This window comes from Triturus cristatus, chromosome 3_2 (assembly GCF_964204655.1).
Source record: "Triturus cristatus chromosome 3_2, aTriCri1.1, whole genome shotgun sequence".
In the NCBI taxonomy this organism is placed as follows: Eukaryota; Metazoa; Chordata; class Amphibia; order Caudata; family Salamandridae; genus Triturus; species Triturus cristatus.
Genome location: NC_140584.1, coordinates 314,677,786 through 314,705,519, shown reverse-complemented (window position 1 = coordinate 314,705,519; position 27,734 = coordinate 314,677,786). Strand labels below are relative to the sequence as shown.

The window sequence follows — 27,734 nt, the reverse complement described above, 5'->3', positions numbered from 1 at the left end:
TACATTTCAGAAGACAGTTGAAAACATGGCTATTTCCAAGACAACTACAATATTCCCCACATCCCAGCAATAGAACCTGGAAAGAAAGCACCCTCAAGCTCAATCTGCAGCATACAACCCAGAGATTGGAAACAACCCAACTAGCAAACTAGTTTCCATCAGCAGGTAAGTTACGGTGGGCTGAAATAGGCTTCACTGGGGTATTATATAGTTATGTAAGTTCATACATATCATTTCTGACCTACACTAATGCTAATACCATGACACTGAGCAGTCAGCAGCCAGCTGTAACTTACACCTCTTATATTCGATTAAGGCAAGGGTTTCCATCACCAGTATTATGGATCCCAATAAACCAGCCATCACTAAATGAACAGAACAGACATGAAGTAGCTGAAGAGAACTGTCACTCAACACGTGTCAATCGGAGGACCTTAATCTAGTCCATGACTGCAGGCCCCAAATATCTGTACACTATAGCCATTTTGTTACATCTCACAATGGATTTCAGACATGAGATGATAATAACAATGCACATTCCAGTAGATCTCTCCACTGTTCTCTCCCTCCAATGAAGCCTGCTCTTGCCCACAACTAGACAGCAGATTTACTAAGATTTCACATCGGTGTTGCGTCACTTTTGTGTTGACACCCCAAAGCAAAAGCATTTTTGGTATTTACTAAGCCATGCAAAGCCACATTGCATGGTTTGGCATGGTTTAATAAATACAAAGTAACACAAGGCAGCACATTTCTCTGCCTTGTGTTACCTTGCATTGGGATGGCGCTCCGTGGGTGAAACAAGGGCCTTCCCATGCATCCACCTATGGATTTTGGCATGCTCTCAGATTTACTAAAGCTAGTAAACCTGGGAATGCATCATAATACTATGCTTTACCCAGGGAAGTGTAATGAAGAGGACCTTAATTGCTCTTTTTTCTTTTTACTTCCTTATTCTATGTGTGCTGCATTCTGCAGCACATAAAGAAGAGGAATATGTTTCTAAGGATTGTTTGTGTGCAGGAAGGTGTCCCTTCCTGTTCAAAAATAATCCTGCACGTAACGCAGGCACCCTTGCTCCATGATACAAGGGTACCTGCGTTGGCGCTAAGCAGTACGCAGTGCACCAGCTCTAGGAGACAGTGGAAATGTGCCATATCCTTGTACATATGGTGGATTTCTGCTATCTGCCCATCATACAATGCAGCACAGCAAGTTGTCTTGCTGTGTTATGTGAAATGTAAGTACATCTGCCCTAAAATGTCTGATTGGGCAACCCAGTGCAGTAACCAGCTAAGCAGACTATTGCCATAATAAATACCATATAGGGCACTGCAGAGTTGTTCAAAATTGCCAGTGTCATGAAAAACCATAAAATGTGGGTCTGTATCTCTCACATTTCATCATCCCCCATACTACTGTGGGCTGCATCTAATGCACATTAACCGTCCCTCACTGGTTATCACACACTGCATTTAAGCACTTCCCACTAAGGATCACAAAAGACAACACCCTTCCAACCTCACACTACCCTATGTGGTGTATCTTGCTGCCCATATCAGTAAGCACATTCAGTGTCACACATAGAGGTAGTAAGTGCCATAGAATAGTGCAAAACAATACAGAACACTATTTATCATATGTGCATCAACAAGATTTTTTTTATTATATTTAAATATGTTTCTAAGGTCCTTTGCCAAAGTTGACTGGTCAACTTTCAGTTACTTGCAGCTGCATTTAGATGTGGAACTGGCACTAATGTGGTGAACAGAAGGAGATGATGGACGCAGTGCTGAAAATATTCAGACACTCGCCCCCAGTTACAGATCTGGGTTGAATCCATCATCGTTCTTAAGCTCACTTCGCCACCCCAGGTAACATAGCTATATGCAAATCAGTCTTTACCCTGTGCCTCATGGTAACAGTCCAGCCTGAACTGCCAAGCCACGTCTTCCCTGGACCGGAAAAAAAAGCATCCTGGGACCGGTTTTGGTGTAACACCCCTCATCAGCCAAGCTAGCTTGAATCCAGTGGCAAAGTGAGCAAGGGACCCACGTCTGGGCATACCCTGCCAACTAAGGGTGAACAAAGGAAGGAGTGCTGGAAATTTTCAGACACACCCCCAGTCACGATCTGGGTTGAATCCATGGGGCGGGGGACGGGGCAATGTTATTAAGGGCTGGCATGGTCCTCAAATTATCCGCCCACACCCCTCTCCCTACTTTCCTGCCCTGCTACCCTTTGACGCGCCAGCCCTTCCATTTTATGCCACCCTCTACCAATTCATTATAGTGTATGCCACTCTTTCTCAGTTCATGCCCGTCCATGCCATCCTATGTTTCTGCATGCCAGTCCATGTCAACCTTTGTCACCTCATGCTAATCTGTGCCATCATGTATTAGTGCGTGATAGTTAAACTCACGCTTGGTTACGTCATGTCATTCCACGAAGTTCATTGCAGTCGATGCCACTCTTTCTCACTCCATACTACCCGGTAATACTTAGTGCAAATGTAATCAACTCATTATCACTTCGCGCCAAAACAATCCATGCCATCTTCTATTGTTCTATCCTGTCATTCCAAGGTACCGTCTACCTCCTCATAATTATAACCCTATTGCGGGCTTCTAATGGGCGTGTCTCTCGAGGTCTGTGGTTACGTTGGTATTTCGTACGCTCAGCAGGTGTTTCAATGCGCCACAGCAGCATCTCTCGGGCACAAGTGCGTGCGTAGTGCTGCCGAGGAAGGGCGAGGCCTTCACCTGGAGGCGTGACACGAGACATGCAGGGACTTTCGAGCCTCTTATACCGATCCCTGGCCAGAGGACGCCAGACAGAACAGACAGCGAAAGAGAGCAGACACCGGCGGGGACAGACACAGGTAAGGAGTAAATGACTCGCTGCGAAGGTTGGTGGAATAGAACCTTGGTGAAGGTACAATTTCGGAAGGGGAGAAAGGCGGAGGGCTTCTGAAATATGATGCAGGTTACATTTGTGAGCTGGTTAGAATTTCTATTGCGATTTTAATGTCTCAGGAAAATGGGAGCATGAGCCTCAAAAGAGCAATATCTGAACGAAACGCAAACTCGGGTGAAAGCACAAACCGAGAGACCGAGAAATCCGAGGGATAGATACGTTTGAGAATATCAACTCCTCGAGGACAAAAACGGCATTTCGGCGATTACAGCATCTCGAGGAGTATAACACTTGATAAATGGCAACACCTCAGAAGTTGCACCATCCAAAGGGACAGCAATACCCGATACATTGCGACATCTGAAGAGCAACAACTCAAAAGGGAAAACAAGAATAAGGAAAACACCAACATCAGAGGATACCGACTTCTGGGGATTAGTGTCACTAAGAGGTAGCTGCGCCATGGGGAAACCGACACCAGAAATAAATACAGAAAACATGAAGGTCCTTATTTACAAGCTCATTGTGCCACCGCTGTGTCACTTTTCTTAACTCACCGTCTGGAATGGGCTTGCACATATTTACAACACTGCGTGATTTTTCCTGGCCCAGTAACTTTGGACCCCTTTCATGCATTACTCTGCTGTGCATGTTCCCACACAACATCCATGGAACCTGACACATTCCCTGATTTACAAAATTTTGTAAAGCTGGGAATCTATCAGAATTCTACCTAGTGGCACAATGAGTAGAACTGCTTTTATTTATCTTAGTTTTGGCCTCCGTAGCATGCATAGAAGGAGGAAAATGCCAAATGATTGTTTTTGTCCAGGAAGGTGTCCCTTTTTGCACAAAACAATCATCCCTGCAACGCAGGCACCCTTGCACCGAGATGCAAGGGTTGCTTCGCTGGCACATGGTAGCCAATTGTTCGCCAGTGCAGAGTCAAACACACGGACGCGTCATGACTCAGCTTGGCTCAGCAAAATGTCGTGATGCTGTGCTGCATCATTTTCTAGTAAATGAGGCCCGAGGGACTTAACACCACTTAAGAAATATCAATACCTGTGCGGCAGCAATACCTAGGGAATAGCAACACCTGTGGGATAGCAACATCTAGGGATAATAATTTCCAGAAATTAGCAAAACCTGGTCATTACAAACTCTGAGAGATTGAAGCATGTGGGGAATCAGATGTCTGGAACACAGCAACGCAATTTGCGATAGTATTATTTGAGGGTAGCAACATCAAGGTGGAAGCAAAGTCAGGGGGATGTCAAGACCTGTGGGATTGTGGTAACTAAGAAAGGCAACATCTGAGGAATAGTAATGCCTAGGTCATTGCAAGATCTGCAGGCACCCCAATTCATTGTTTTTTTGCCCTTTATTCAGCATCAGTTTGGACTCATGGCATGGTGGGTGTAAAACTATGCATTGGGAAATGGCCCGGAGTAACTGCTGGTGGCTGAGATTAATTCTAGCATTCCATCCATCACCTTGGTGTTGTTGCAGTTGATGCCCTAAGTGCAACGGGCATGCCAAGACGTGTGCTCACTGTGCCACTGGAATCAAGCTATACCTGTCTGATGAGCCCATGTCAGGGTGAAACTGGGCCTAGGTTGCTTGTATTTCGGTTCAGGGAGGACCAGGATTGGCAGTTTGAGCTGGACTGTTCCCATTGGAGCAGAGTCAGAACTGATTTGCATTTTGCTGGGTTCAAACTGAGGTATCATGTTGGGAGAAAAAGGATGGATTGGCATGCGGCCCAGTTGACTGCCAGTGGTTGAGATGAATTAAAGCATTCCATCTATCACCTTCTTGCAAAAGTAGAGTTAAGGCACATTTTCTGAATGGCCTAGGGTGCCGCGGGCCAAGAGGCCTTCACTGAAAAACCGGTTTGTCAAACTAGTTCCTCAGCTGACACTCACATTTAGAGCCCAGTAGATCGGCATTGCTAAGAGGAAATGAGCATTAAAAAACACATGAGTAAATAAGGAAATGCAGCGCCTCCTCCTCAGGTCTCGGGTAAGATCAATAAGAAGTCAATATTGACAGGATCCCGGGTGTCTGCAGGCCCCCCCTCAACATGTCGGAATCTGACCTGAGGTCTCTTGCTCTTGGTATTTTCAGCTAAAGAGACGGTTATTATCGGCAATATAAAGAGCAAGTTTCCTTGTTCAGATCTTCGTGGGGTGACGATTCTAATTTGTGCTATCTTTCAGCACTTTCAAGACAAGAGAGACAATATATTTAAAATTCCAATAGGTTTGCATCCTTTCTACACAATTCGTCTAAGGTTTGCAAATTACAGTGAAAACAGGGAAATTGTTGGTCTGCTCTTAAGAGAGAATGCACACCTCTGTATATTTTATCAGTTTGTATGTTATGCTTGCGCTTTAAGACGGCAACTTTTAAAACCAGGATTTTAAAAATGTGGCGCCTTGGTTCGAGGGAACGTTCAAAATCTTGCGGATGGATTTGAAATATTTAGATGTGGCCATTGCCCTGGGGCGTTTTCTATTCGCCACAAGAAAAGAGAAGTTTAAAGATTAGTGTCTTTTTAAGATGATGATTTTAAGAAATGTAAATAGCTAGACTGAGGTCTGAATAAACATATTTGCGAACTTGATTGAACAAAGAAATGCAGTCGCTAACAGCATGGTGAACTGTGGAGAGGGTTTTTTCGTTCGTTCCTCGAGGTGTTTTCGTACACCCCCCTCTAGGGTTCTGCCATATACTGAATAAAATCATAAAAAACAGTGCTTGGTTTCCAGATCCCTCTTTACAAGCGCTAGAGTAGGTGGCATGTGCCACTACTCAAGGGTATGCGAGATTTAGGATGGTGACAAGGGCAGAGGAGGTGGGTGGCAAATTACATTGGGGGGGGACACAAAAAATATAGACATAACAAATACACATAATGTACATAATATATACACATAAATACACATAATATACATAATATGCACACATATATACACATAACAAATACACAATAATATACCATGAACATAAACACATACAAAAAATCACTTGCCTTACACTGCTGCTTGATGTTCTGTAGTATATCCTGGTCGTTCTGCAGCAGGTCCTCCGAGAGCGAAGCCCACCGGTGACTCTCTCATCCAATGAAGACACTGTTCTAAAGCTTCTTGATTGGCTGGAGTGGGCTGGCTCCATGCTCCAAAAGGCACTGTGGGCCAGTGCCTGTTCACCAACCCAGCTGTCTAAGACAGGCTGGTTGGAGAGGTTTGAATTGCTTATGTCGTTGCAAGGTAGCCGGCCAAACCAGCATGTGCAATACAAACTTATGTGGCTACTCCTCACTGCTGCCAATCATTGGCAACAGTGACACACTGGCCCACCCTGCCCTCGCATTCCATTTTCTGGCAGAAAGTGTCAAAAATAAAATGGTAAATAAATCCTTTTATTACTATTTTATTTTTGATACTTTTTGCCCAGCAGGGTGAGGGGGGAGAATGGGGCTGGGGGGGAGTAACGCTCATCCGCTCCTATGGAGGAACAGCTGCTGGATAAGGGGGCCATGGCCTGCCCTCACACTCCATTTGCTGGCAGAAATTGTCAAAATAAAATGGTAATAAAATCCTTTTATTACCATTTCATTTTTGATGCTTTTTACCCGGTAGGATGAGGAGGGGAGCGGGGGTGGGGGGGGTGGGGGGGGGAGGTGACGCTCATCTGCTCCCATGGAGGAACCGCTGCTGGGTAAGGGGGCCATGTGAAAGAAAAAGATTAAGGGAGAGAGGAACAGAGACAAAGGGAGAAAGGGAGAAGAAACAGAGAGACATCAGAAAGAGATAGAGTGCACTTTCAGACAGACTAGCGAGGTGGAGAGAAAAAGGGAGTTAAGAGAGACATCAGGTGAGAGAGACCAAGCCGAGTGGAGGGATATAGTGAGGAGAAAATAGATAGAAAAGGAGATCGAGTGTGTGTGATAGAGAGAGAGACATAAATTGGAGGATACAAAATTAATCACAAAAAACTGAAGTATTGGCACTTAATGTTTGTTGCAACTTTCTTCCGGATATTTTGAAACAACAAGCATACTCCCCTGAACCGATCCGCTATTTAGGAATCTATGTACAAACTGATATGCGGATCTTTATAAGCTAAACTATGAAGCTACATTGAGCAAGATCAAAGATTTATTGGGTAAATGGGGCTTCCTCCCTCTTTCTTTGATAGGACGGGTTGCCCTGATCAAGATGTCAGTATTACCCTTATTAATTTTTCTTTTTTCCAATGTCCCGATTAAAGTTAGCGCAGCATATTTTAGAGAATTGGATAAACATTTTCGACAGTTTATCTGGAATAAAAAAGCTTCAAGAGTAAAACTATCAATTTTGCAGCTAGATACAAGTTGGGGGGGTTGGAACTTCCTCATATTCAAACTTATTTTGAGGCAGCATTTATGGATATTCTAGTTAGTTTGCTTGATAATGGGGGGTCTTTGGATGTTTTTTTTATGCGGAAAATGGCTGATGCAGAAGGGACTCAGCTTCCGGTGTTTTTAAAAACATCAAAGTTGCCTAAAAAAGTAAGATATAAGACGCTTCAACAATTCTCTTCTAGACTTCGGGTTGGTTTTTTTGCAAAATCGACGGGATTTGAATATTAGGGGTTGTCAGAGGCTAGAAGCTTCGGCCTTTTTATTCATAGTAGTCATATTAAACATTGGGAGTTAAAAGGTTTTAAAGAGTTAGGTCACTTTTTGTTAGGAGGTAGATGTATGACCTGGGAGGAGGTGCAGCCCAGATGTGGCACTCAAGGTAGGTTATTTTTTTTTAGTTTCCTTCAGGTTAGATCCTGGATAAATAAATATACACCCTTAGGTAACACAGGCACCCCTTCAGTTCTTGCGTCCGTGTTTAGAATTAAATTGAGAGGCACAGGGAATTGGTATAGAGTTTTTCAAAATCAAGGGGAGCCTTTGATTGTTACTAATTTCTTAGAAAAAACAAAAAATGAGTTGGCCTGCAATTTCTCAATTAGAGAATGGCAAGCAATTTCGCAGAATGGAAATAAGCTACTTAGGGCTGCCAATTTTAAAAGGATGGCTTTCCTGTCCTGATTGTCAGTTTATTATACACCACAGGCCCTCCATAAAATCCATCCGAGGTGGAAAATACCTGTTTTCGATGTCAGAAAGCCGGTGAGGGCGGTTGGCAACATATTGCCTGTACATGCCCTAGATTGAGGCTGTCTTGGCTGGAATTATGTGCTGGGCTCAGCTGCACTATCGGAACCATTGTACAACTAGAACTGGAGGCGGCATTGTTTGGTTTATTAAAACAAAGCGCAAATCAGGTGTTAACAAAAGCGGGTGAAATGTTATTATCAATTTCCTTTTTTGGTGGCACGTTCATTGATCTTGCAGAATTGGAAAACAACTAAGACCCCAACTCTTATTGAATGGTATAAAAAAATCAAACGTGTGAGAACCTTTGGAGAAGCATATGTTAAAAGGGTGGGAGCGATTAAGAAATTTGTGTCAATCTGGAAACTTTTTGGTCAAATGGTAAGACATCTTCAGGGACAATGTGGTGTTGAATAATTATCTGGAATATGTTTATGATTAATAAGAAGGCTCAGGGGTAAGTATTATTTCAGACTTTCTTTTATGAATCATACTCCCGGGTCATCAATGGTATTTCCATTTCCTTTTTTATGAGACTGGGAGTATATATCTGCACTTGCATTTGCACTTTACTTGATCGTGTAAATTACACTGTCAAATGACATTTCTTTGACCTTAATTCTATTTTTGCACTTTAGTACTAGAGAAGGCTTGCACTGTAGTTTGGCTTCCTTCGGGAGCATATATTTGCACTAGCACTGGCACTTTGTTTAATTGTGTAAATTATGCTGCTCAATGATATTCTTAGGATTTTAAATCTAACTGCATTTGCACTTTAGTATACTATTCAGGTAATACCTATTTTTTATGTTGTAAGCAAGCTAGCTGGGTTGGTAGGATTTTTGCCCGACATATTCCAGCTTTTTGACATGATTACTTCTCCATAATTAAAAATGATGTATTAATTGTATTATGATGTATATCGATGTTAAGGGATGCTGGCTTTAATGTATGCTGTTTTATTCTGCTCAGTAAAAATACATTTATAAAAAAGATAGAGAGAGTCAGCATAGAGAGTGATAAAGCAAGGGAGTGATTGAGAGAGAGCAACACAACAGAGGAGAGAGGGTGGGTGGGAAAGAGAGAGTGAAAAAGAAAGGGAGAGAGGGCAAGAGAGAATGAGAGAGAAATGAAGAGGGACCGAAGAAATAAAGAGCATGGGAAGGAGACAATGTCATAAATAAATGTAGACTGCATGTGAGATAATTCGAGAGGGAGATAGAGACGGGTAACAAAGAGGGCGAGAGAGAGGTTGAGTGTAAATAGAAGAGAGTGGAAGGTTGAAGGAAATTAGTGTTTGCGATTGATAAGAGGGAGACGGATTGAGATAGACAGTAAGGAGGAGGAATAAATGATAACTGGCAAAAAGGGAGTCGAGTTGGGAGAAAAAAGAGAGGAAGGGAGAGACGGAGTGGTAAGGAGTAGGACACTGAGAAAAGAGGAATAGAGTGATAGAAAGAGAGGAAGAGAGAGTGAAAGGTGTGGTAGCGAAGTAAAGTGTAAGGTTCTATTGGTAGAGGGGGAGGTGATGATAGAAAACGAGAAAGGAGCTGGATGGAGAGAAAGTGGAAATGGGGAAAATGAAACAGAATTGGCTGTCAAGAGACAGGAGGAGAAGGCAGGCTTGGGAAAAGGAGAGGTCGAGAGAATTGGACTATAAGGTGAGAAACATGCTGGCTATATTTCGTTGCACTTTTGGGATTATTATAATTCTCCTAGTCATCCCCTTTGCCTTTAATCTTACCATGGATTTAACCAACCAATAGAGAATAAATTGAATATGGGTTAATCATAGGGAATTTAAAATGTATACCCACATCTTATAATCAACACTCCTACCATCCTTGAAGGAATTGCAATTTCTTGTTTTTTTGGGTCATTAAACAAATAGAAAAATGAGCTCCAGATGGAGCCTGTTGGATCCTGCACACCCCGCCCATCGCGGAGTATGACCCAATGATGAAGCCTGCCACCTTGGTGATGAGGGTCCATGCATTCTGATAGGGCACAGCTTTGGATGTAGTGTGGTAAACCACTTTCAGCCCTACTAGTTGATACCTGTTTCAGAGCGCCATATCTTGCTTCTTTGACATACGTTTTGGGAGGATGTTTGATGGACACATATCCCTTTGGTCTAGTGACATTTATAGTCTAACTGTAGAGCCACATTGAGTATCTCTGACAACCAATGCCCAGTAACGTAAATTAATCAAATTGTTTATTAAGCCAGTTTCTAGGGGAAATTGAATGGATAAATTAAAGGAATAAACCGAATTATACATTTGCTGAAGTATCCATCAAATCTGTAAATAAAACATCTTCGAAATCAAATATCTGCTCCCTCCTATATCTACCATTTTATAAAATCTTCTGTTAACGTAGCACTTGTATCCAACGTCTTTTTGTATGGAGCATTCCGTATACAATTATTTTCACCCAATCGAAATTGATACACTTTTTGACATTTTAAGGATGTAAAGCTGAGTCTCCTTTAATGGGATTTTACCCTACAACTTGCATTTGAAATTTAAATCTTAGCAGTGAGCATTCAACTCACTGAGCTAACCACACAACCATGAAGACTTAAAGACAGTAAATGTAGAAACATTGCTTGCATCCTTGGCCTTCTTATGCATTGTGCCCCAGGGGTTGAACAGGTGTTTGTGCAGACTTTTTGATCCTCGCTGCTCTATGGTATTACAGAAGGGTTAGCAGACGCTTGCACATCTTCTCAATCAATCAATCAGGTGTTTGTTAAGCGCGACTACTCACCCGTAAGGGTCTCAAGGCGCTGTGGGGTGGAGGGGGGTCGCAGGTTCCAGTCCATCAAGGAGAGGGTCTGTCGAAGAGCCAGGTTTTGAGGTTTCTTGCGAAGATGGGGAGCGATGTTGTCTGAGGTGTAGCGGATGGTCGTTCCAGGCTCTGGCCGCGCGGAAGGAGAATGAGTGGCCTCCCGATCTGGTCTTTCTGGTGCAGGGGACCACGGCGAAAGAGAGCTGGGCTGATCGTAGGGTCCTTTGGGGTACGTGGAATTTGAGTTGGCTGTTCAGGTATGGGGGTCCGGTGTCGTGGAGGGCCTGGTGAGCGTGGGTTAGCATCTTGAAGGTGACTCTAGCTTTGATGGGGAGCCAGTGGAGTGTGAGCAGGTGCTGGGAGATGTGGCAGTGTCTTAGCAGGTTGAGGATCAGTCTTGCGGCGGCGTTTTGGATGTTCTGTAGCTTGCGGGTGAGGTTTTTGTTTATTCCGGCATAGAGTGCGTTGCCATAGTCGAGCCTGCTGGTGACCAGGGCGTGAGTGACGGTCTTTCTGTGTTTGAGTGGGATCCATTTGAAGGTGTTACGTAGGAGGCGGAGGGCGTGGAAGCAGGAGGACGAGACAGAGTTGATCTGGCGGTCCATTTTGAGCTCTGAGTCCAGGATGATTCCCAGGTTGCGTGCGTGGTCCGTGGGGGTGAGCGGGCTTCCGAGGGTAGGGGGCCACCAGGTGTCATTCCAGGCATTGGGGTTTGGGCCCATGTTGAGTACTTCCGTTTTGTTGGTGTTTAGTTGTAGGCAGCTGTTTTTCATCCATTTGGCGACGGCTTCCATGCCTTCTCGAAAGTTGTGTCTGGCGGCGTTGGGTTTGTTGGATAGGGAGAGGATGAGTTGGGTGTCATCTGCATATGACACAATGTTGAGTCCGTAGGTTCTGACGATGGGGGCTAGTGGAGCCATGTAGATGATGAAGAGCATAGGGCTGAGGGAGGACCCCTGGGGGACTCCGCAGGTGGTAAGTGTAGGGTCCGAGAGGAAAGGGGAGAGTCTGACCCGCTGCGTTCTGCCGGAGAGGAAGGAGCGGATCCAGTCGAGGGCTTTGTCTTGGATCCTCGCTTCGTGGAGTCTGCGTATTAGGGTGCGGTGAGAGACTGTGTCGATTGCCGCTGAGAGGTCAAGGAGGATGAGGGCTGCTGTTTCTCCTTTGTTCAGTAAGGTGCGGATGTCATCTAATGCGGCGAGGAGGGCCGTTTCCGTACTGTGTTTTTTTCTGAAGCCGGATTGGGAGGAGTCGAGGATGTTGTGCTCTTCGATGAATGTGGCGAGTTGGCTGTTGATGGGTTTCTCAATAACTTTAGATTGGAACGGGAGCAGGGAGATGGGTCTGTAGTTTTTGAGGTTGGTGGGGTCTGCCGAGGGTTTCTTCAGGAGGGGGTTGATCTCAGCGTGTTTCCAGTCGTTGGGGAACGAGGCGGTTGCCAGGGAGCGGTTGATGGTGTGGCAGAGTATGGGTGCGATGGTGTCGGCGGCTCTGTTGAAAATGTGGTGAGGGCAGGGGTCTGTGGGGGCCCTGGAGTGGATTTACTTAATCGTCTTCAGTGTTTCTTCGGTGGTGAGGGCTGTCCAGTTGTCGATCGCTGGCATCGGGATGTCGGGGTGGTTGGTGAGGGTTCAGTGTGTTGGTTGTCTTCGTTGAAGCTGTCGTAGATGCTCTTGATTTTGTGGTGGAAAAAGGTGCTGAGTTTGTCGCAGAGGTGTTGTGAGGGAGGGATGTCGGTGGACTCGCTAGTGGGTTGGGCGAACTCCTTGATGATGTTGAAGAGTTCTTTGCTGTTGTGTGCATGAGTGGAGATTCAGTCTTCAATCGCTTTTTTCCTTGTTTTTCTGATGAGTTGGTGGTGGGTGTTGGTGGCAGCTCTGAAGTTGTTGTGGGCTTCTGTGGATTTGGTGTTCCTCCAGGCCTTTTCGAGGTGGCGGCGAGTGCGTCTGGACTCTTGAAGTTCGGTGGTGAACCATCTAGCTTTCTTGGCGTGGGTGTTGTTTTTTTTCTTAAGGGGGGCTACGGTGTTGGCGCTGTCGGAGATCCATCTGTGTAGGGTTTGGGCTGCAGTGTTGGGGTCGTCGTTTTCTGCGATGGTTGGGGTGGAGTTGCTGAGTGATGAGGTTAGCTGGTCGTCGGTGATTCTGGTCCAGTTTCTTCATGGGAGCAGGTGCTGGTGTCTGTGGATGGTGGGTGTTCTGACGGTTAAGTGGACGCATCAATGGTCAGTCCATGGGAGTTCGGTGGTGTGGCCGAAGGTGATGGAGTTTCCTGTTGTGAAGAGGGGGTCGAGGGTGTGTCCTGCTGAGAATTTTGCATTTTGCTTGCTTCGAAAAATTCCTGAAATTCCACTGTGCCTAATTACACGCCATTCGCTGTAAACATTTACTGTGGACGTGTGCATTCCGCAGTAAAATGCTGCCACGGATCCACTGGAACAGCGGAATGCAAGTGACAATTTTTCATAGCACTTTTGTTTTTTTCAAACTTTTTAGTACGAAATGCGTTCTTGCACAAAAAATAATATCAGGATGCATTTTTCTCTACAATATAGCGCTAAATGACAGGTGTTCATTTGTGTATAACTATAGATAGTTTTGCATAATTTCACCAACAGTTTGGGTAATTTCATGTAAGCAAATTACTCAAATTTTGCATCTTTTGTGTGTTGTGGGATAAACAGATTTGCTTGATTGCTGCATTTTGCTACACCAATACATTTGTGACACTATGCATCATATTAAACAACTGAAAATAGCTGCATTACCAACAACTTGAGAAGCCCAGAGGCAAAATAGACTTTGCTGCTAGCTGCCCTATAATGTTACGACAACCACTTAAAAAGTAAGAAACTGTGAAAGTGGGGATGGTCCAACTCATTATTATTAGGGTACCATCCAACATTTACAATAATTCATTCTACATACCTAATTTTTCATTGCCCTTCAGGTGCCAATTGAGGACACAGAAAAACTTGAAATGTTTCATTTGGATTTGTAGAGCACGTCTTACCACCCAGAGGGTATCCTGGCACAGGAGCAGGTGTGTAAGGTCCTCTGCTATGCGTTTGTTGAGAGCCAGGTCTTCAGCCAGTTGTGGAATTCAAGAAGTGAGGAGGCGGCCCTCATTTGTAGAGGGAAGTGGTGTTATGCTTTGTCTTCGATTTAGGAAAATACTAGTCCACTTGTTCTGCTTTCGCAGATACGGGGGTGCAAGATAGAATGAGGCTGAGCGTAGGTGTCTGGTGGGTTTGGTGGAGGTGAAGGTGCCAGTTAAGGTAGGTTGGTCCAGTGTTGTGTAGTGTCTTGTATGCATGTGTGAGAAGTTTAAATTGACAGCATTTGTGAATCGGTAACCAGCGGAGTTCTCGGAGATATAGCATGATGTGCTTGTGATGTTGGAGGTCCTGGATGAGTCTGGCTGCGGCATTCTGGATGGTCTGAAGTCAGTGGAGGAGGTGGTTGAAGAGTCTGGCATAGATTGCGTTGTTGTAGTCTAGTCTTCTAGTAACTAGTGCTTGAGTGACAGCATGCCTGGTGCTCTTGGAGATGCATTGGAAGATTATTCTAAGGATGCGTAGTATGTAGAAGCAGGAGAAGATGAGTGTGTTCACATGTTCGGCCATGTCGAGTTTGTCTAAGACAATTCCTAGGTTTCTTACATGGTTAGTGGGTATAGATGTGGGCTAAACTCTGATGTCCACCAGGTGGAGTCCCAGAGGTAGTTATTATTCCTGAAGCTCAACACTTCCATCTTGTCCGAGCTAAGTTTCAGGCAGTTAGTATTCAACTTTTTGACTACTCAGATCATGCATTTGGTGAAGTTGGATCTGGTTGTTGAACATTTGTCAGGCATTGAGAGGATGAGATGGGTATCATCTGCATAGGAAATGATGGAAATGCTGTGAGCTCTGATGACGTTGGCGAGTGGTGTCATGTAAATGTTGAACAGGGTAGGGATGAGAGATGATCCTTGAGGGGTCCCACAGATCAAGTCCTTGGGTTCTGATAAGGAATGTCAGAGTCTGACTCTCTCTGTTCTCCCTGTGAGGAAGGAGTATATTCATTTGATGGCTGGACCTTAGATGACTTTAGTGTGTAGCCTTTTGTTGAGGCTGGAGAGTGGCATGGTGTTGAATGCAGCAGAGAGGTCTAGTAGCATGAGGGTGGTAGTTTCACCTTTGTCCAGTAGCGTGCAGATCTTGTCTGTGGCTACGATGAGTGCTGTCTCCATGCTGTGGTTGCTGCGAGAGCCAGATAAGTTGTGCTCAAGTCGATTGTGGAGTTCCGAGTGGCTGGTGAGTTAAATGTTGATTACCTTTTCTATTTCTTTTGCTGTGTACGATATTAGAGTGATGGGGAGAAGTTGCCCAACATGCTGAGCTCTGTTGAAGGTTTCTCGAGATAGTCCATAGCTGTAGTATGTTTTCAGTCTTCAGAGAAGGTTGCAGAATTGAAGGAGGGGTTGATGATGTGCAAGAGGAATTTGCTGATCAAAGTTTCTCCTAGGTTGTAGATATGATGTGGACTGGAGTCAGTGGAGCTCCAGAGAGGACATTTTTCATGATTGAAGAGGTGTCTTCCTCAGTGAGTGTTCTCTAGTTGGTTAAGTGTGTCTCAGTAGGCTGGTTGCTGATGATGTCCTTGGGGTCAGATTGTTTTTTGAAGTTCTTATAGATCTTTTCAATTTTGCTGTGGAAGAAGTTGAAGAGGTTGTCCCAGAGTTCCTGGGAGGGATTGACGGAGTTGGCTATGGCTTCTGTGAACTCCTTGATGATAGCAAAAATCTATTTGCTGTAGTTTGAGCCAGCTTTGATCCAATTGGTGAGAGATCTTCTTTTTGTGTCTCTCGGAAGGTAGTGGCAGTGCTTGAGTGCAGCATTGTGGGTTAATTTGGTGTCAGCATTGTGGTTTGCTCTCCATGTCCTTTCCAGCTGTTTGCTGTACTTTTTGGAGTTCCAAAGTTTGTTCTTGTACCAGGAGGGCTGTATGTTGGTTCTGTTGAATTTGTGAGTTATGATGGGTGCAGAGTGTCTGCACAGTTTGAGATCCACTGGTTGAAGTTAGTTATGTTTTTGACTAGGTTATCAGTGGTGTTGGGTTGGTTTGTTTCAAGTGCTCTGCGCAGGTCCATTTCCTATATTTTACTCCAGTTCCAGCAGTGTAGGTTGTTGCTGGTGGGAGCTTTGGTTTGAGGCATGGAGATTTTGTAGTAGATGATGCTGTGGTTGGTCCATGAGAGCGATGATGCAGAGTGGTAGCAGATGCTTTGCTGGAGGCGACAATAGTGAATGAGTGTGTCCTGTACTGTGTGTGGGGTCTGTGATGAGCTGAAAAAGTCCTATGTTGTGCAGGTGCACAAGGAGGTTGGTGGAGCAGTCATCGTAGAGGTCTATACAATGGAAATTAAAATCACTGAGAAGCAGGAAGTATTGAATTGAATGGTAAGTGGGGACTGAAGTCTGGGATGAGGTTGTTGAAGTTGCTTGGTGGCTCAAGTGGTCTGCATGCTTGGCGGCCCTTCATTGTGTATCTGTCGCTGGTGTGTAGGCTGAAGCACATGTTAGATGAAGAGAGTGTCCGGGTCAGTTGTGGTGCATTTCAGGTATTTTTTTTGTATACGATGATGAGTAAGTATCGGGATGAGTAAGGAGAACTAGAGTAAATATGATTGTGGATACGTAATCCGAGCAGTACTCAATAATACAGTTATGAATTTGCTTACAATTATGCCAGACCAACTTCAGCAAAAGTAGAGGCACTTTTTGCATTCCTAAATTTAAATCGGTATTTTTGTGTGCAGATCATGGTTCGTAAATCCTGCATGGATTATTTATTCTTTTGCAGATTATCCATGATGTTTGATTATCTTCCTTCTGTAGAAGGTCGCCCTGTTTTATGATTGTTTTGCCATAATCTGGACATTATACCCGTGAGAATTTGGAATCTGATGGGTGTAGTAGCCCTGTACTGATAACGTCTTTCTTGTCTGCCAGTAAAGTCAGTTATCTGGGATGCATTTCATTTATGTGGAGAAAAACAAGGCAAGGGTAAGAACCTCTCCTCAATCCAGTACTCAAAGCTCCATTTAGACAGCATGCTACTCAGACACTGGTAAAGTGCTGCTCCATGGGTGGGCTGGAACCACAGATAAGAGCAAACATGGGGCCTTGAGTGGAGCACTGCCTGCATTACAGATAACCAAAGAACTAAACAATTGCCAGTACTGATGTCTATTCACACTCATTTATTCACAAGGGGCCATATTGAAAGCAAACAACATGTACCTCAGACCTCTTTTACCATTCCATACATACTCATTCCCTGTTGTCACACCCCTTCTACATTCAAACTGCCATATTGATTCTTGTTGGAAAATTCTTCTACATTCAAATCGTAGGCCGGCCGGTGTAAATGAAGCGGCTCACGGAGTAATTGAGGACTCGTCCCCGCAGTTAAGAGGCGCTGCCACACAACTGTCAACAAAACAGGGACGAGTGGAGTCAACACGATCGCACAATTCCCAAGAAGAATTTGCTGGTGACACGATTTGAATGTAGAAGAATTTTCCAACAAGCATCAATATGGCAGTTTGAATTTGCTAGATCGGCTGATCTAGACTACGGTTGAGCTTTTAGGTCCTGATGAGAACCCCGAGAACTGAGGGGGTTTGAAACGCGTAGACCTTCTTTTTTGGCATTAAGAATTGTGAACCAATTGAAATTGTTTCGATTCATTGTACATATGATGTAATGTTCTTTCTAAGGCTTGTTTTTGAAAGAATCTAAGAGAAAAAATTGTCGTTTTATTTGTAGTGTGAATGCTGGGTGATGTGGTGAGCGAGTGACAACAGGGAATGAGTATGTATGGAATGGTATGAAGTTGGGGGAATGGATGTGAAGAATGCTAATAATAATGTCTTTTAACTAGAGGGTTTTTGTGGTGTGATGTATAAAGGTATATAAATGTGAGAATTAATTTAAATAAAGGAAAGGTTTTGGATTCATTCAGACGGAAAAAGAGGTCTGAGGTACATGTTGTTTGATTTTAATATGGCCCCTCCTGAATAAATGAGAGTGAATAGACATCAGTACTGGCAATTGTTTAATTCTTTAGTTAATTGAGGCTTGGCCTTACTGATTTGAGCCCAAACCCAGTTTTGGTATTGGTGCATTACAGATAAGGCACTCTGCCATGTTTTGCACCATGGCACACCGTTAACTGTATGCACTGAGTGCATGCCTGGACAGTGTACCCTATCACACTGAATGCAGATTATGTGTATGAAGCAGGCAGAGATCTGGCCTCAGTTTTAAATGGGGTGGGAATCTTTGTTAGCTAAAATGCACCGAGTGACTGCACGTGTCAGAAGGGCATTTTCTGGAGGAGCCCCTGGGACCTCTGTGTTCACCTCTAAAGAGGGACCCCTGTACAGTGCACAGACTGTGCAACCTACGTGTAGGGCACAGGCATTGAACCTGCTGCCAGCATATTTCCCTCTGTGTCCACATCTGTAATACAGCATGGCCACAGATGTAAAGGAATTCCTCATTTCCATTTAGCCTCTCACCCATGCAAATAAGGGAATACCATCATGAGGTCGCGCCAATGCCCATTAAGCGCACACAAGATCCATATCACAGAAGGGGCCACACAAGCATCTGCAGCCTGCTTAGCAATATAAATACAGCAAAAGGCAGGCGCAGACAACTGTTGCGCTTCTGAACCACTTTGTATTATTTGAGAACACGGGGCTGTATTTTGGAAATGACATGCTGTTTCCCTGTGCATGCACCTTAAGTCTAGACAGAGGCAGGCAACCGTATCACTGCAAATGCACTGTTTCCAGTGCAGGTGTAAACCCATGGCAACTCAGCCTGATTTCAATTGGTGGGCAGAGATCACCTGTATCTTACTTTTTAATGGTTACCTTAACATCACAGAGGGTGACTATGCCCGCTGTAAGTTGATCTATGAGGGATTCATAGGAGGCCAGTTTCCCCTTCAAAGGGGAATCCTTGTGGGGCACATTGACTGTGCACCACCTCTATGTGGTGCACAATTGGTGCACCTTCTCGTGTCCTCTTTGCCTCTGTGTGAGAATCTTTTCAGTGGCGTTGGCACAAAACAAATGATTCCCTCATTTGCTTTGGGCCATGTCCCCAAGCAAGTGAAGAAACGTCCCATTAAGAGTCAGCAGGCGCACATGTAGGTCCTGTACGATCCATATTTATGGAATGGGGTGTGCAAGCATCTGTGGTCCCTGGTGTATTTTTCACAAACATACACTGCTTCATTAGACTAAATAAAACAGACTGAGACTCTTCTTGAGTGAGAAAAATCCAACATTTAGAGCTACACAAATGCACCTCCACCACTTTTAGCGTGTCCTACATCATACACCAAACACACCCTTGGGGTCCTGCATCTTCATTATGTAGCTGGATCAGTGTCCCACATCATTCAGTGGTTTTCAAGACTGGGCTATTCACCGCATCTAAACGGAAATCTTGTTATATATGTTAGAACGCTGAAAGATATTTACCAAGGGTAAGTAAGCCAATTAGTACTGTTTTCATGAAGCAGGGCGAAGTAGCTTCTCTGCACCTTGGTTTGAAGATAAAAGTAGAGTTTAATTGGCTACTTATTAATAAATGTGTAGAACGTGGCTCAGTCTTGTACAACTATGTCCTTCCTTCTTTCCATGTGGTACAAGGGTGTTGCATGTATGTACACACAATGTATAGGTAGCAGGATATGTGTGCAGACTGGGTGCTATGCTTGACTGTTGCAGACCTGGAATACAAAATGTTCTAGCTTTCGCGACAAGAATTTTAGATTCTATTAAGGACACGGAGGCGAGGATTATGCTTTCTCAATTTCTTTACTGACTCACAGCAGCCAATGAGAATAGACTAAACATTGTAAAAAACTTAATTTCCCATGAGGCTTTGAACCACACCTCCTCAAACAGCCAATAGTAACACATTGCAGCATACAAAACAGTGAGGCACCATCTTGGTTTCCTCTTTCTTTGCAAACCAGTCTTTAAGTTTCCAAAAAACAAGTAACAGTCCTGACTCTCAACGGAGAGCAATAACAGCAGATACAATTCTCAACGGAGAACACGATCCAAGAATCCTGGGTGCAACAGCGATCCGTCCCAAGGAACAGCAGAGCATTAATTCTGTTTAGAATCAGTTCCTGAAAACAGAAACAAGTTTGAAAATCGGGAACCCAAAAAGGTTGGATATCTTAGGGTGGGTATAACATTGCCTATGTGAATATCTTACAACAAGACAGTTGACTTCTTACCTGTCCCAACGGGTAGGATAATCCTTGCCTCCGTGTCCTTAATTGAATCTAAAATTCTTGTCGCGATAGCTGGAAAATGTTGTATTCTATGGCAGGACAGGAGGCTTCAGATTATGCTGGTTCAAAGCTCACCAACAACAACAGATGAAACGTGTTATAGGTTTATAATAAAACACTTTAAACATTGAATCCGAAGACCAATCTGCAGCTTTCAAGATGTCTTCTAATCAAGACTGCAACATATATGCTTTAGAGGCCATAGCGCCTCTTGCGGAATGAGCACAATACACAGAAATGTCAATCCCTGATTCAGACATAACCCATCTGACCCAGCGCGCCAAAGTGGCCACTGAAACTCGTTGGAAGGGTTTTTGGATTGCTAGCAACAGTTGACCCAAGGGTTCAGTCCTATGCGCCATAGTACGGTCTTCATAAACTTTCAAACATTGTAAAACATAATTTATAATTGTGTGGAAAAGCAGGATACTCGACCGAGCGTGACATAGTTTTGGTCCATCTTGAGATGATGAAAGAGACACCCTGTGGAGAGAACATCCTTCCTGCCAAGTCTAAAGCACGCACATTAGAAACTCTGCGACAGGAGATCAAACACAAAAGCATTGTAAGTTTGGCAGATAACTGTTTTAATGATAAATCCTTGTTATGTGGCCAAGATTCCAGTAATGACAGAACTTTAAAAACGTCCCACAACGTAGTATATCTGGGTCGTGGCGGCCTAGCCACTCTAATGCCTTACCGTCAATGAGATTGTGTCCAGCCGAAAGCGCTGACCTGAAGTTATTAACAGACCTATATGAAAGACCAGATTCAGCACATTCTGACAAAAAATGTAATACCTCCTTTACATCCGATCCCACGGGATCCACCTGCCATTGAAGGCACCAACCCATCCATCGCTTCCATGAAGATGAATATCGTTTGCGGGTGGGTGGAGCCCAAGCTTGATGTATAAACTCGGCAGTCGCTGGTGAAAGGCCCTCAATTCTCTCATGTCTCCTGAGAGTGTCCAGACCATGAGGGATAACTGGTTCTACAGGACCAGCAGCTGAGGAGCCCCCACTGGGTCTTGAAGAAGCATCTGAAACACAAGAAGCTGAAATAAGTCCACTGCTAACTCCAATAGTGTCGGAAACCAAGACTGAGTCTTCCACAATGGTGTGACCAACACTACTGACGCCACCTGTTGACGGATCTGGGCCGCCACTCTCGGAATCAGAGCTAAAGGGGGGACGGCATAGTTCCTCTGCGACCCCCAATGTTGAAGGAAGGCATCCGTTCCCATCGCCATCGGGTCTGGTCTCCAGCTGAAGAATTGTGGGAGATGTGCATTGAGGCGAGACGCAAAGAGGTCTATCATGCAGGGACCTTGCATACCCATGATCTCTACAAACAAGGAAGGATGAAGCCTCCAGTCGCTGTAATCCCTTAGAAACCTGCAGTTCCAATCCACTACCTGATTGAGCTTGCCAGGCAGATATTCCGCTATCACTCTGATCTTGTGGTCCAGGCAAAAATGCCAAAATTCCTTCACAATGTTGGCCAGCATCCGAGATCTCGTCCCTCCTAGGCGATTGATGTATCGCACCGCTGACACATTGTCCATCCTGAGAAGGATGCAACAATTGCTCTTCAGTGGAGAGATTGGTTTTATGGCAAAGGAGCCCGCTAATAGTTCCAGGCAATTGATGTGCAACTTTAACTCATCGGCGGACCAACGTCTGCCGATGGCAAAGTCTCCATATCGAGCGCCCCAGCCCCATCGGCTGGCATCGGACTCTATTATGATATCTGGTGAGGCACCAAAAATAGCTCTTCTGTTCCAAGCCGTCATGTGCTCTAACCACCACAGAAGCTCCTCTCGAGCGTCTGGGGACAAGGGAATCAGATGATCGTAAGAAAACTTTTTTCGTAGATTGTAAATCTTGAGGCGCTGCAAGGCTCTGTAGTGGAAGGGATGTGGAAGGGATGTGGAAAGATGGCCGGAATAGAGGACGCCAGAAGGCCTACAATCCTCGCTAAGACTCGCAACAAGATCATCTGTTTTGACAGGGTGGAGCTGATCTCTCTCTTGATGGATCTGAATTTGGTCATGGGCAGAAGCAACTGGGCGGAGACTGTAATTATCTGAAACCCCGGGAACTCTATCTGTTGACTCTGGTGATCATGGATTTCTTGATGTTTATCACAAACCCCAACTCCTGTAACTGTGACATTGTCCACTCTAAGTGAGTGAGGAGAAGGTTTCGATCTTGAGCCAGAAGTAGCATATCGTCGAGATAGACTATCATGCGCACCTCCATTTCTCAAAGGGGAGTTGCCACTGGTTTTAACAGTTTGGTAAACACCCAAGGCACTGAGGACAGGCCGAAGGGTAGTGTGCAATACCGGTACCATTACCCTTTCCAGTAGAATTGAAGGAACTTCTGATGAGAAGGGCAAATGAGGACTGTGAGGTAGGCATCCTTTAGGTCCAGGCGGACCATCCAGTCTTGTTCTACCAGAAGATCTCTCAACAGATGGATCCCTTCCATCTTGAAATGCCTGTACACCACAAAAGGGTTGAATTCCCTGAGATTTAGAACTAATCTCTGGCCTCCTCCCTTCTTTTTCACCAGGAAAACGTTGCTGCAAAACCCTTCGGGAATGAAGAGTCCTATGGCAATAGCTTGCTTGGCCAAAAGCTCCTGAAGCTCGGAATCTATAAAAGCTTGCTCTTGTAGGGAAAAAAGGAGAGGACGAGGGGGGGCACTCTGACACGGGGAGTCTAATAGTTCTATCTGATACCCTTGGACCATGTGGAGAATCCACGCATCTGTGGTTAGACGTGTCTAGTTCAATACAAAATGTAACAGTCTGCCCCCGAGGGGGAACATTGAAAACAGATAGGGACTTACAAGATGACTGGGCATCGAAGCCGTGGGACCTGGAGGGGTAGAAGCCCGCTTGGTCTGGTTCTTGGGTGTACCCTCTGCGCCAAGGGGCAAAACCTCGCTGAGGACTGGGGTTGACGTAGCAGCCGGTCGAGCGTCCCCTGCCACAACCAGTCCTACCAGATACCTGGTGAAAGACTGTTTTTAGCGAAGACTGGGACTTGTCTAAGGAAGCAAAGGTACTGACAAATTTTGCTATGTCCTTGATGAATCGTTCGCCAAATAATTGCCCCTCAGCCAGAGGGCCTAGTTCGGCCGCAGCCAAGTCCACAAGTTGCGGGTAGATTCTCAAAAGGACGGATTTGCGCCTCTCTGAAGAGAGGGCGCAGTTGGCGTTGCCAAGGAGGCAAATCGCTTTCTGGGTCCACCCAGCTAGGACCTCCGGATGAATAGCAGCTCCAGTCTCTTGTGCTTGCAGGGCTATTTCAAGGATTTTCGCTAGAGGGCCTGCAACATCCAACACCTTGTCTTGGCACGCCCTAAGGGCATGATCTATGCCCTTTTTCGGGTCTTTCTTGTATTTTTTCAAAAAGGTGGTCATTGAAGAATCTATATCAGGGGTAACTGCCACTTTATGCCACTTTATGCGCCAAGTCTGGACGGGGACACTCAGATTTTAGGTAGGCTCTAACCTCCTTATCAAAACTTTTCCTAAGGTGGTGCTGCAAATACTCTGCTACCGCCACTGTCAGTGGAGCGGGGCGTGGACTATCTTTGAGGGCTCAAAAGAAAAGGAAGAAGGGTGGACTGGCGAGAAAGAGTGTTTGCGCTTCTTGGCACATTTGCGTGGCTTGGACTCCTTGGAAGAGTCGGTGTCAGTGCCTGCGTCAGTGGTAGTGTCTGGGACAGGGCTCGAAAGGGCAGAAGAGGAGGCAGGGATGTCATCCTGGGTCTGTTTCTTAGATTTGCATAAAGAGGAGTAAATCTTAACTTGAGGCCAGGGGAGTCCAGCTGTTTCGGGGGTGGGGAGGGGGAAAGGAGTAGGTGTACCAGAGGGAATAGGGTTACATGCCACCAGTTGTTCTAAACGCTGGGAAATAGGTAATAGGGCGGAGGAGAGGATCTTGTCCAGCTTTGCATCTAAATTCTTTTCAATAATAATCTCCATAGATTCGTCATAATAGTACCCTTCCTCATCAGGGCCATCACACGCTGCCACCTCCTCTTCGTAGACTTCGCAGTCTGACATATCAGCAAATCTATATAAGATTATAAAAGTCTCAAATCCCCAGAGAGAAGCTCAATTATACAGCCCACAAGCTCTCGAGAACTCGGGCGTCGGTCGAGAGCAAAGCTGGGGCAGAGGGGGCCACACAGGCACCAAAATATCCCTGGCCGATAGGACTAATGGAGGGTATACAACCCTGACTTTTTAATCGGTCTCAGGGTTTCCCAAAAACTTGTTAATTGCCAAGTCTGGGCTTGCGAGGATTAAATACTCAAGCGTCTCTGAGCAAACATGAAAAAACACTGCTTCAAATCAGGGCCCGGTACCGACTCCACCTTCTGCCTGCTGCTTGGTATTCCCTGATTCAGCCCGGGAGAGGCATCACATCCAGCTTGCACGATCGGAGCGGCATGCGTGCACTGTCACGTGCAGGCTCCCGAGACGCACGCAGGATTCCCAAGCGGGTTCCAGTGTGCGCCTCGCTCCCTGGGTGGGGGGGCAATCCCCAGCAGCGCGCAAATAGCCGACAGCACACAAACCACACTGCGAGTTAACAAGTGGTCAAGAAGAAAACAAATTGAATGAACTAACAGGCTAATACAGCGCAACACGCGCTGAGAATAAAATTACACAGAGGGGGCTAACACTCCTAACCTCCTGGGAAGTATAAGCCTACACCATACGGCATCAAGATGCAATAACATTTTAAATAAATCATAGTAACCAGTATCACACAGATAGTAATCACAAAATAGTGAGACACTTATCTTGACTGCGGAGCAGCAAAGAAAGAGGAAGCCAAGAGGGTGCCTCACTATTTTGTATGCTGTAATGTGTTACTATTGGTTGTTTGAGGAGGCGTGATTCAAAGCCTCATGGGAAATGAAGTTTTTCACAATGTTTACTCTATTCTCATCGACTGCTGAGAGTCAGTAAAGAAAATGAGAAAGCATAATCTGAAGCCTCCGGTCCAGCCATAGAATCCATTTTGGATCTCCTGTATGAAGATGATACAGAAGATGGAGATTAGAGGGTGCCTGCAAGACAGCAATGTGAATTGCCAGACTCCTGCCAAGAATTACTGAAGTCCTTTGAAGAAGTGGTTTAGGCTTTAGGGTGTGGAGGATAGAAGTGAGTGGGCCCCTTTGAAGTGTAGGGTGAGTCCTTCCTGCTCCATTTCTCTCAAGTGGTGTCACCCGTAAGGGTATGTGAAGTAGCTGAGTGAGGAAGCTTCTTTTTATTTTTGTGTCTTTTTTTTGGACCGCAGAGAGCTCTCTTCTCCACACCTTCTTCCTGTTGACACTAAAGGACAAAGACAGTCACTTGATAAGTCTGAGAGCAATGTGCAAAAAAGTCCCTAACTGCCTGAACCAAGCCTCAGAGTGGAAGTTATGGAATTCACAAATCTCTTTCTTCAAACTAAGTATAAATGTAGGACAAAACACCCTAGTCTGTGTGCTAGAATTTCTTGTCGACCAGTGCCAGGGGACCCACACTGGTGAAGAGCGAGAAAACCTTGTGAGAACAAGGTTTGGTTTACTAACTACCAACACCTATATAGGTTTGGGAATACAAACCTAGATATTCTACATCATGCCAAGAAGAGCTGCCTTGAACCCACCTTGAGGGAGGAAACCCAATGACTGCTTAGGAGAATGCTGGAGTCACCATTGCAAGACGAAAAGGCTGCCTAGAAAAGTAAGTCTATTTGAGCAGCACAGAAGAACTATATTTGGCCTGCTGTATCCCACAGAAGGATTTGCACTGCCAGGCTGTGTGGGGAGGCACTGTGTGCCCGGTCACTCTTCAGTGAACATTAGTAAGGCAACTTGCTCCTCACATCATTGCTATGTGTGTGACCTCTTTCCTGATTGGAAGGTAGCCCGAGTTGATGAAAGTATCTACTGTAGACAGACACACAAAAATAAGTACCTGTGAGTGCTTGGCACCAAGAAGACCCAAAATCCTGTTGGTGGTTTTATAATCAGAAGAAGAAGAGTGAGGCAACGTGGCACTGAAGAATTCATACTTATAGTTGGTGGTCGCATCACAAGAAGGCAAAGTCCTGCGGGGCAAAAGGAGAAAATCTAAATTGCATTTGGTGGTTTCATTACAGATTCCCAACCAGGATCATTGTTGCAACCAAGAATGGGCTCTTCCTTTGTTTCGGTGGTGGACTTGAATTTTGGGCTTGAAGAAGATCCAACAACCTGGATTCCCCTCCACGTGACAAGCATGAGTGCGGGCTTTCTCTGCTTACCTGTGCCAGTGCCTCTCTGCCTCTTCCGAATCAGTGGCACATGCCTGAGCATTGCCAGATCAGCAGAGTCTGTCCATGAAGTAAGTGTGGCCAAGTGATGTGTGAATGTGCACAACAAAAACATTCACACATTACCATTTAAAGGTGTACAGTGAACAACTAAGTTTGCAGGTACCATTACCAGGCATGAGGGCAAATATGTTGATATTACTGAGACAGCCAGACCTCTCCTATGCTAGTATTGTTGTCTTGGCCAGCGTGGGACCCCCACTAGCTTTGACACAGCTTAATGTGTTTTCACTGATCTTTTCACACCACTTGGCTACTACATCTGGGAGTAGCCCTGCAGTTTGAAATGGTTATTCCCTATTCACCTCAGTAGCCCAGGGATATTTGTGAATGGTATTTTTCCCATTTACATTTCATGTGTAGGATTTAGTCGTGTGTCTGATTAATATTCTTTTTTCTTTTTGAGTAAAATAACTGGCTGGACAATACTTCTTTAGCTGTTGTTGCTTGATAGACTTCTGAGTTCCTACTCACCACCACCTCAATAAGTTAGTCTTGAGTCACTCTCCCATGCTGCTTTGAGGGTCATCTGCTAAAAGTGTTTATTTGGTGCTCAGTTTTGCCTTCAACTGTAGGGTGAGCACCAGGACACTGGTGGTGAAAGTTTCTTGTTGTCACAATTTCAACCCAGTACCCGAGTATTCTGAGACCACCGAATGAATTAATGAAAGTTTTTATTGTTCAGTTTGTAAAAACTTACAGTAAAAACATCTTAATACAAATTTTTTAACAATTAATAAAATAAAGCCTCTTTATGCAGTTTCCTTACCTTTCATACATAACCAATCCCAAGCCCTTATTTAAAAACCACACAACTAAAAGTACAGTTCCTCAATTTATAAATACTAAAAAAAGTCTTCATTGATCTCTATTCATCAATTTCCTCTCTGCTATTTCTATAAACTTCAAAAATCTGCCAGTGAATTGCAAACCTCCCCCCTACAGACTGGCAATGGCTTCTTGTCGGCATGATCGTATCAATCGACTATTACAATCCTGCCTCAGCAGCCTCCTCAAGTTCCACTAAGAGCCCCGGCAACTACAGATGATATGCCAAATATCTTCTCTATTATAGTTACAGAGTCGACACATCCTATTACCACTC

The 27,734-nt window shown here is 44.8% G+C and overlaps 1 protein-coding gene across 3 annotated transcripts in view; it reads left to right on the top strand.

The window, feature by feature from the left end:
* Positions 1–2,767: 2,767 nt before the first annotated feature.
* Positions 2,768–27,734, top strand: part of LOC146857258 (uncharacterized) — a 318,275-nt gene continuing 293,308 nt past the window's right edge. For 2 of the 3 annotated variants that reach the window (XM_085647763.1, XM_085647765.1), the window contains exon 1: positions 2,770–2,881. The gene's annotated coding sequence lies outside the window, so the exon portion shown is untranslated. Of the gene's footprint in view, positions 2,882–27,734 lie in introns of all 3 variants that reach the window. The other variant, XM_085647764.1, reaches the window with a different exon arrangement.